The 9,585-nt window shown below is 33.7% G+C and overlaps 1 non-coding gene across 1 annotated transcript; it reads left to right on the top strand.

Annotated features, from left to right (window-relative positions):
- The first annotated feature begins 2,043 nt into the window (after window positions 1-2,043).
- On the top strand, window positions 2,044-2,200 carry LOC111726273. Its single transcript, XR_002774082.1, has one exon. It is a non-coding gene; the product is annotated as a U1 spliceosomal RNA (small nuclear RNA).
- The last annotated feature ends 7,385 nt before the right edge of the window (window positions 2,201-9,585 follow it).

The following is a 9,585-nucleotide window of genomic DNA, read 5'->3' as shown; positions in this document are numbered from 1 at the left end:
CATTTAATTAAACACGAATTTCTAATTTTCAAATTATATTTTTAGACCAAAATGTTTATTTTGAACTTCCAATATTTCCTTAAGCAATTTAAAAGTTTATGGAAAGTGCAATGATCATCACTACACATTGTATCATATATCAAAAATATCATATAACTCCTGAGATATGTACAATCTTATATATCAATAAAAAAATTACAAAATTCCAGAAAAGCTTGCAGAGTTCATATGCTGAGATTATAAAATTTTCCAGCATTGCTAAAGTTCCCAGTCAGGTAACAACAGACTCTTAGCAGATAATTAATTTTCATGTATTTTTTAATCTGGTTGATTTTCTTTTAATATGTTCATTTGAGGATGGCTGTTCTTTTAGGTTTTCTTTTATTTCTAACATTAGGAAAAATTGGAATGCTTCTTTTTATACTTCAGTGAAACCTCTACCATTAACTTATATTTTTAGTGATTAGATATAAGAGTAAGATACTGCCATAGTAATGGAAGCTCCTCAATCATATGACTTTTTTTTCTGCACCTTTTCTCCCTAAATTTAACAGTAGGATGGAACCTGAAAAATAATTTAAAATATAAACCTTAAGAAATAGAAAACAAAGTGTACAACAAAAGCATCATATGCTTACTAATTAATTCAAGAAAGACAGTCTTATTAACATTCTAAAAAGTGTCAGGCAGTGATGTGTAAGGGGGAGAAAGTAGAGGACAAAATGGACCCCTTACCTTTGCCCTCATGAGAGATACATTCTTAAGGGGAGAAGCGAATAGGCAAAAGTTAGGAATATATACTACAACTGGTGATAAGGCAGCAGCAACAAAGGATATAGGAGCGCTAGGGAATGAATAGGGATTAATGTTACAATTTTCTAAAAAATGCTCACAGGAAGACTCTTGGACATGATAGTAATATTGGGGCAAAGATCCTAAAGTAGTACCTCAAACTGATCTGGGCGAAGATATTCCAAAAATTCAGACCTTCAGGGAGAGCTTGCTGGGCTTGTTCAAGAATGTGAATCGTGTGATCCAATGGCTGTAATACTGTGTCAATCTTAATCTCAAAATAGAGTATAAAATTTATATTTTGGATTCATTTCTTTAAGACTTATTTCTCATCTTTATAATTTTATGTCATTTTGTTTTTTACCAACTATTTAATTTTCCCCACATCATTAAAAATAGTCTTTAAAAAAGTCTTCAAAAATATTTTTAATAAATGCAAAACACACTAGCACGGATATCCCATGATTTACTTAAACATTACTTTTGTTATATATTTTATTTATCATTGAAAATCATTATAAGTCTTACTGCAATGTTCCTTCTTACATAGAGATATTTACCCACATTTCTGGTTATTTCCTTAGCCACCATGATCAAACAGTAGTGGGCAACTTTAGAATTGAGAATGGAATCTTGTAGGATAAACATCCTATTTCATATCATAAGTATATAGTGACAATTTTCTCAGGAAGTTCTATTGTATATATAAGAGAGAGAGGGAGAGAAAGGAGAGCTAATTAAGTCATGAAATATAACTGAGGTGTTTTTAGTTTTTCTCTTAAGGAGAAAGACATATCACAATCTATCATTAGGTTAATCAAATTGGCGTTAAGAAAATCAGAATTTGGAGGTGTATGAGAAATGTTCTCTTAGATTATAAAAGCAGAGAAAAAAATATCATAAACTCAAAATGCAAGCTAGCAAACAAAAAAAATCCATGAAATAGCTCATTAATAAGTTGTGGTTGAAGAACAAATGAATATAGCTTGTAGGATAGAAAATTTACCTAATATGTTATATATAAGAAAGAGGGTGAGGGAGAGAAGGAGGGGGGGGGAAGAAGGAAGAGAGGGAGGGAAGAAGAAGAAAAGCTAAGAAGGTAGGGAAAAAATATCTGATTTTGAAGGCCAACTTTAAGGAATGAGTGTCTAAAATCTGATTTTCTCACCTTCACAAAAGCCCAGATGCTCCCAAACTCCACGTTTCTTCATTGGTAAGGTACAGGTAAAAGAAAATACAGAGTGAAATCCCATACTTACCTGGCAGGGAGACACCATGATCACCAAGGTTCCCAATGCCAGGCCTATCCATTGCACTCTGCCAAGTGCTGACTCTTGCAATCTCTCAATGTGGGATACTCAACTGCCTGATTCGTGGTAGTGGGGGACTGTGTTCACACTTTTCCCTGATAAGCATAAAGAAAAAAAAGTCTCTGGTAACCGTAGGTATAAGAAGACCAGCAATAGACCATGAATAATACAACAAGTAGGCTCGACGCCCATAGCACAGTGGTACGGTGCCAGCCACATATACCGAGGCTGGCAGTTTCGAGCCCGGCCCAGGCTAAACAACAATGACAACTGCAAAAAGAAAATAGCTGGGTGTTTTGGTGCACACCTGTAGTCCCAGCTATTCGGGAGGCTCACATAAGCCCAAGAGTTTGAGGTTTCTGTGAGCTGTGACACCTTGGCACTCTACTGAGGGTGACATAGACTTTGTCTCAAAATAATAATAATAATATAATATAACAAGTATGTGGAGCTTGGACAGAAATGGCCTATAGCTTAGCTCTCCCCAGCTTGCAGAGTGCAGTCATGAACAATTCCACATGAGCACCCAAGGCTTACCTTTACACCTGGCTTTCCAACCTTCCTCCAAGAATCATAGGAGAAGGCACAACCTGGTGAGCACCCATAATTATATAGTTTCGTTCCTAATCTTTCTTAAATAGTTTCCTAAGTTTCTGTGAAGTTTAGGATGTAACAGTATCAACAATTGCAAGGTAGAAAACTAAAACCTGTAGACAGCCTCTGAACAGCCTGAGTTTCTCCTGGATTTTATAAGACAGTGATTATTTATTTTTATTTTTTTTAATTAAATCACAACAGTGTACATTAATACTATCATGGGGTACAGTGTACTGTTTCTGTATACACTTTGAAATACTTTGATCCAACTGAGGCAGTGATTATCATAGCCACAACCAAAGAACCTAACATCTCTGACCTGCCAAGTGTACCTAAAATCAAAAAGTTTCACTGCCTGCTCTGGAATAAAAGCCTAGTTATTAGTCTTTCATTTTACTTGGTTCAATGAAATAGATGTGCCTATATTTTTTTTCACTCAAACTAATACAATATATGACCTAAATTCAAAAATTTAGTGAAGAATACAGAAAAAAAGATAGTTAAATGTAAAAGTAACAGTGTTCTAATAGCTGGATTTTAGTGAATTTTAAAGAGAGCAACGACGTGGTTGGTTGGCACGCAGCCTGGATCAGTCCTTCTACAGGATTAGTTTAAAACACCTTTAATTATGAAATGATGCTTTTATCTCAAGGGCTTATGAAAAATGAATCAAGGTCATAGCATCTGCAGACTGAGCTGCTTAGAACTGCTGAAGACATTTTATTTTAAAGCACAGCCTGGGCGTCATATAAAATAATTGAAAAAGTAGTTCCTGAAATATTCATTTTTAAATATTAGTGAATACAAACTTAGTGTGGTAGTGTTGATGTCATAGTCAGAAAAATCAGAGTATGAATTCCAGTTCTGGGCTTTCCTAAGTAGTGATCTAAATAAAGAAATTCAGTCTCACAAGCCTTCATTTTTAATTTTAAACACTGACATCAATCATGTAGAGTTGTTTGGGAATTACATGGAAACAAATAAGCTTTAAAAGTTCATCATTCTGTGAAGGCATGTAATGGACTCACAATAGATGATATACATTTCTTTCTCCCCAGTCTGAAAATAGCATAATACCTCAGAATTTTTCTGAAAAAATATCCTCTGTAGTATAATCCCTCAGATTTCACTGTGTATTTATACAAAATCAAGTAAGAAAATTTTTGAAATATAACTTTACCAGATTCTGTGCTTAGAGATTTTTGATCCAGGAGGTTGAGAATATAGTGGGAATGTACATTTTAATCAAAGTTGCCTTGTGACTCTAATGGTGCCTTGAATGCATTAATGTTTTCTAACTCTGCTCTATGTGTATAGTGTATGCCTATAGTCTATTTCCTTTTTATTACCAAATAATAACTCACTGTATTGTTCCTAATTATTGAATTTTTTTTGTAATTTCATAGACTTTTTTCTTTCTGCTCATATATTTATTAGCTAGTTTGCTACAAACTACTGAGTTTTGATTATATCTGTCAGAATCATGCCTGAACCATTCACGGGTAAGGTTTTATACTAAAACGGAAAGGATATATAAGTTTTTATTTTTAAAGCCAAAGAAACCAGGTGAATTAAGAGCAAGTGTTCACTATTTAGAAGAAAGAGCTATAAAACTGAGACATATGAAACACTTCTTAAACATTCTAAGCTACAAGGAGAAAATTTAAAATAAGATACCTGCAAACTGCTTTCCTGAAAGTTTATGCTCGACTGTAAATGGTCTTGGGCATTCAAAGTGGCTTAAAAGTAATGCCAAGATGGAGGGTGTATTTCCTATGAAACTGGAATCAATCTCAAAGTGCTAAAGCAAAAATAAAGATGATCAAACCCCAGGCCACTCAATAAAGCAAGGGAGTAACCAAAGACTAAAGGGTTTTTTGTGTGTTTTTTTCTTCCTGGAAAAACATCATTTAGTGTCATCTCTTGGATTGATTTGGTAAATTGTGGTAAGAAAAAATGTAGAGTGCAAAATATAAATTCTAAAATCTTCATTATAAGATCAAGTGATTCATTCTAAAATCTAAAATCTTCATTATAAGATTAAGTGATTCATTGAAGAAAATTTTAAGCCAAGTATTAGTTAGTATGATTTTAAACTTGATCTTTATAGGGTCATAGCCCCAAATTGACAATGTTCCATAAAAGATCCTTTAATACACATGTGAATAAAAATGCTACGTTTATTTAAAATGGACACTTTGTTGGCAGAGGAAACATGTGGCCTTCTGATTTAAAGATTGTTCTTTTTTAAGCCCCAAAGAAGGCAAGAAAAGTTTCATCTTTCTCTACTGTACCCTTTAATAAAAGGATTTGTTCTGTAAAATTTGGATTCAGTTGAAAGGCTGCACTCCAGGATCTAAAAGGTCCACATGTGGCTCCAAGGTCTCAGGTTCCACCCCCACGAGCTGGATCATTCCCTGCTGATTTTACTTGTATCTTCTGTCCTCTTTTCCATTCTGTCCTTATTTTTCTTTCTCCTTTCTCTGCTCTTGTTCTTCTCCCCTCTTCCCACTCCCACTAGATCACTCCTGATTTTTACTGTGGTCTTTCTGTCCTGTTTTCCTCTCTGTCTTCATTCTCCCTTTTCCCCTCTCTCCTATCCACCCCTTCCCATCTCTCTCCGCCTCTCAGAATTACAAGATGCTTGGGGTGTATGGTAAGCCATAGATCAGGAATTCATAATTACAAAAAATAGCAAAAAATCATTCTTCATAAGAAGTTTCAGTGCGCATTTTCATTGATTCAATTGAGATCTTGCTAAATAATAGTCTCCCTCAGTAATGGGTGGTTTCATCTTTTATGGAGAGGTCAAGATCAACAAGAAAAACAACTACTGTGATATGTTTGTCATTTGAAAATAACTGTGAGAACTTTTAAATGAATATTCTGGCATACGGTTATAACAATTGCTTCCAAGTACAATATAATATTGGAAAGTATTGGTGTTCTCAAATATTTTCATGAATTCAAAGAGTTTGTTTTCACTCCCTCTGCCTTATACTCATCATTCTAGGTTATTTTCAATAGTTAGAGAAAGAAACAAGATTTTTTAAGTTTAAGGACCTAAAAACTGACAAATGAAAATATTCACTTAGATATTTTAAAAAACCAATTTTGTAAAAGATTAAAAATGTATTATTCCAATTCACAACATAAAGAAGCAAGGTTATCTTTTATCTTCCTCTAACCTAAGTCATGGATTATAATGCATTTATTAAATTTGTGCGCAAATAAAGCATAAAAAAATAATTTGTAGCTCTTAAGAGCATTTTTTTCTTTCTTTTAACTATGTAATTTGTTAGATTATAAATATGCCATGAGTCATTTCAAAGCTGTGAAGCCTTCTTCCTCGTTGCTGCGTTTCAGCATCTACCTAATACCCACTTCCCCATCTTCTCAAAAATTTAGCAATCCAAAATTAACTAAAAACAAAATATTCAAACTAACAAATAAATTTATTGAGATCATTTGAAAAAGGTCAATATGCAAAGATCAATTATATGTCAATATACCATTAAAAAGCTACTAGAAAATTGAATTAAAACAAAAAATGTTATATATGAAAATATAAAAGCATCAAGTAGCTCTTTATAAATCTATTCAAACATGTGCATTATTACCACTAAACTAAACATTCCAAATTATTATTGAGAGAAATTAAAGCAGAAGAAAATAACCGGCTTGTGTTTTGATAGATTCACTATGAAAACTGTTATTCTGAATATACAATGATACTAGAGCCTAAGAATAAGCATATTCTCTCGTCTATTGTCTCTCAGACTTGATTTATTTTTTTACCACCATGTGTTTTTTAAACCTCACTCCTCAGATCTAGAGAGTAAAGTTTGTTTGCCATAACAGTTTCTCCAATCCCAACTTCAGAAGAAAAGACCAATTTCTTAGGAATTTATGCTATATCTTTTAGTCTGGCAGCATAAATTAACCTTTTTATTTGTATCTTTTACTTCTATGACAGTGTCATTGCAGAGCCTTTGGATCAAGTAGACCTAATGCAGAATTAGAAATAAAAAAATTAAATACTCGTGAGTCATTGTCTTTCTATTTAGTGAGAAAATTTGGAGACTGCAAATCCAGACATACTTTTGTAATTGAAGATGAGTATGTGTGTAATTTAAATGTTGAGTTCTGAATATATTTATCATTTTCAGATAGTTTGAAGACAGGTTTTTCTTATCTTTGACTCCATGTGAACTAGATAAGCAACAGTGATAAAATTACTTCTGTCAATTCTGATATTTCCTGTCTCAAGTATGGACTATCCTTTGCCCTTTAATTCTTCTAAAATCTATAAACATTTGACTTTCAATATGATGTTCATGTCTCATGAAAATCCAATTTTGTCAGAATCATTAAAGTTGAAACTCAAGTGCTAGCATTTTAGAAATTTCCATAAATGCTTTTCAGTTCTGCTATACTGATGCTTTGTTCCCATTCCCAGCATCTGTGATGCAGTTGGTCTGAGATACACGCTAGGGCACTGAAATATTTAAAAGTTCCCTAGGCACTTCTAATATGCAACAATGTTGAGAGACACAGGCCAATAGTGTTATGATTTCAGTGATGGATTATTAGAAGTAAATTGATAGCTGTGATAATTCTCTCTGGCCTGTATTTAGGATATGCCTGATTACTATGAATTTCAAAGGAAGGAAGACTCAAGAAATATAAGAAATTCTCAAAAATCAATTTATAATGGCATTTCTGGAAATAAAAAGCAAGCAGCATGAACTAAATATACATATCCTCTCCAAATTCATACATTGTAGCCCTAACTTCCAATGCAATGGTATTTGGAGATAGGGGTTTGGGGAGATAATTAGGTTTCGATGAGATCTTGAGGATTGATGTCTTTATAAGAGAAGGGGACTAGAGCTCTCTACCTTCACCATGTGAGGATATAGCAAGAAGGCAATCATCTGCACACCCTTACCAGAACCTGACCATGCTGGCACCCTGTTCATGGACTTGCCTGGCCTCAGAACTTGAAAAATAAATGTCTGCTGTCTGAGCCACCTGCCTATGGTATTTTGTTATAGCAGCCTGAGATGGCTGCTACAAAGAGCCTCTATTACAAAAGGAGAAAAGAGGAGACACAATTTTCTTAATGAATTGTGTAAACTACTTTGAACCACATACACACAGACACACATACAAATAAATGATAAACTTTCAAAAGTTTAACTGCATATGAAGATATTAAAGAAGGCAACTATCAATGTCACTACATAGAACTTTCTATATTAAATATTTAATATAAGAAATATTTAAAATAATAAAGAATAGGCATGTAACCAAATAAGACTTAAAGAACGTCTTAAATCTCTTGTCAATGAGGCTTTAAAAACTTCTAGAAATCACAGAGTAAAGACAAGAAATAGATGATCCCTCTACAGATATAAGTAAATTACAGAGAAAACTGGATCTCCTCAGTTCCAATTCGACTTCTGCTTCTTTACCAAGAAGAGGAGTACGAAGAGCAAAATATCTGCAGCTAATGTTGCTTTGGGAAAACTGAAGTCCAGGACATGTGAAGAGATTGTGGACTAGCTCTTAACCAGTCTTAATGATTTTAACAACCAGGTAAGACTTGTGACATTTTAGATATTAAAAGAATGTGCAGAAAAAATTGATACATTACTGAAATGAAGGTATTCATTCCTCCAGCCATTAAAAATAAGTGTGTATGTATGTATGTATATATATATCTATAATTTTATTTAATTTGTATGAAAACAAGTTCATTCATGTCATATCAGTAATCTTTATTTTTCCTCCAGGCAAGAATTGAAAATAGAAGAAAAAAAAAATATATATATATATATCAGACTAGTCAAGTCAAGTGCAGTAGTGAGAAGGGGGTAAGAGTAGAACAAGGAGTTCAATCTGCAACTGACTATGAGCAATCAAGTGAGATAACTCACTACCTTTGGACCAGCCTAAAATAGAATATTTTAAAAATTCAAATTATATATGTATACAGTTTAGAGTTAAATAGTCTAACTTGTAACAAAAATTGGTATTCTTTCCTCATTTCCCCCTCCCCCCATTTCCTCTTCCTGGACCAGCCCATTTCAACATTTTACTTATACTTGAAGTATTACCATCATAATTACAGATTACATGCTCAAATAAATCGTTATTTTTGGGTTCCGCTTGTTTTAGTCATTATTAACTCGAACTCCTCCACCACTGCCTTCATCTAACCTATAAGTCATTTCAATTGTACACCTACACTCTTCACGTTTTACATAATAGTTTTGTGGGAGTACTACTCAGTGTTTACATGTTCTGTCAACACTTCAAAATGTAGTCATATCGTGTGTGTGATTACTTTTTCTTTCCTGCATTTTCAGTATTATTTATGAAAAACATTCCCAAATCATGTACAACAATCATCAACCCAGAAGATTTTTATAACTGAATGTGGGAAGTTTCTCCCCACCAACAAACAAGCAATAAATTCTACATTGGACACTGGCTGGGTGTCCTCCAAGACAATTCTGACTCTGACACTGATTTTTTTGAGCACAGTGATACACTTCTCACACACTGGATCAGTGTTACATTGCCTCAATCTGCTTCTCAGTGGATGAGACAGTGTATGCCTCTCCAGGTTTCCCAGCCTTTTGCACAGTAAGTGCAATGGTGTAAAGTCCATTATTTTCCCCCAGTGTCATCTCCTTTGCTGACCCTCAATCCACGTCAGGACCCACAGGGAACCTCAACATCCTGTAATTCTGAGAATTTTTCTCGTGTTATTCTGTTGGTGATTTCTTCTATTCCTTTGTTCTTCTGTCTCTCTAGAACTCTTACTTGATTTTTGGATCTACTAGAATTGGCTTTCTAATTTTATTATTATTTTGTC

Source organism: Otolemur garnettii, unplaced genomic scaffold (genome assembly GCF_000181295.1).
Source record: "Otolemur garnettii isolate 467f Iridium unplaced genomic scaffold, OtoGar3 scaffold00059, whole genome shotgun sequence".
NCBI classification, from domain to species: domain Eukaryota; kingdom Metazoa; phylum Chordata; class Mammalia; order Primates; family Galagidae; genus Otolemur; species Otolemur garnettii.
The sequence above is the reverse complement of the archived record's forward strand: the minus strand, read 5'-3'. Positions and strand labels throughout refer to the sequence as shown.